Source organism: Solanum tuberosum, unplaced genomic scaffold, assembly GCF_000226075.1.
Source record: "Solanum tuberosum cultivar DM 1-3 516 R44 unplaced genomic scaffold, SolTub_3.0 scf00004, whole genome shotgun sequence".
NCBI lineage: Eukaryota > Viridiplantae > Streptophyta > Magnoliopsida > Solanales > Solanaceae > Solanum > Solanum tuberosum.
In genome coordinates, this window is record NW_006238930.1 from 3,141,340 (window position 1) to 3,141,629 (window position 290).

Below are 290 nucleotides of genomic sequence, written 5' to 3' on the forward strand. Positions count from 1 at the left end.
AACTTCTTCTTTTGACACATTTGGGTGGGGGAGGGTCGGGGGTGGTGGTGGGTGGAGAGAAGAAAATCTGAGTGAGAGAGAGGGGTTGGGGTTTGAGGTGGGGGTGGGTAGTAGAGAAGACAATTTGGGGGTGGTGTGGGTATAATTTTCTTTTTATTAAAAGTGTTTTTTTAAAATTATTTAGTTGAAGAAATGCCACATGTCAATGAGTCATTGGTAGTTTTTTTCCTACTCAAGATTCATCATTTAATAATTTATATATATATATATATGCCACGTGCCTTTATTTA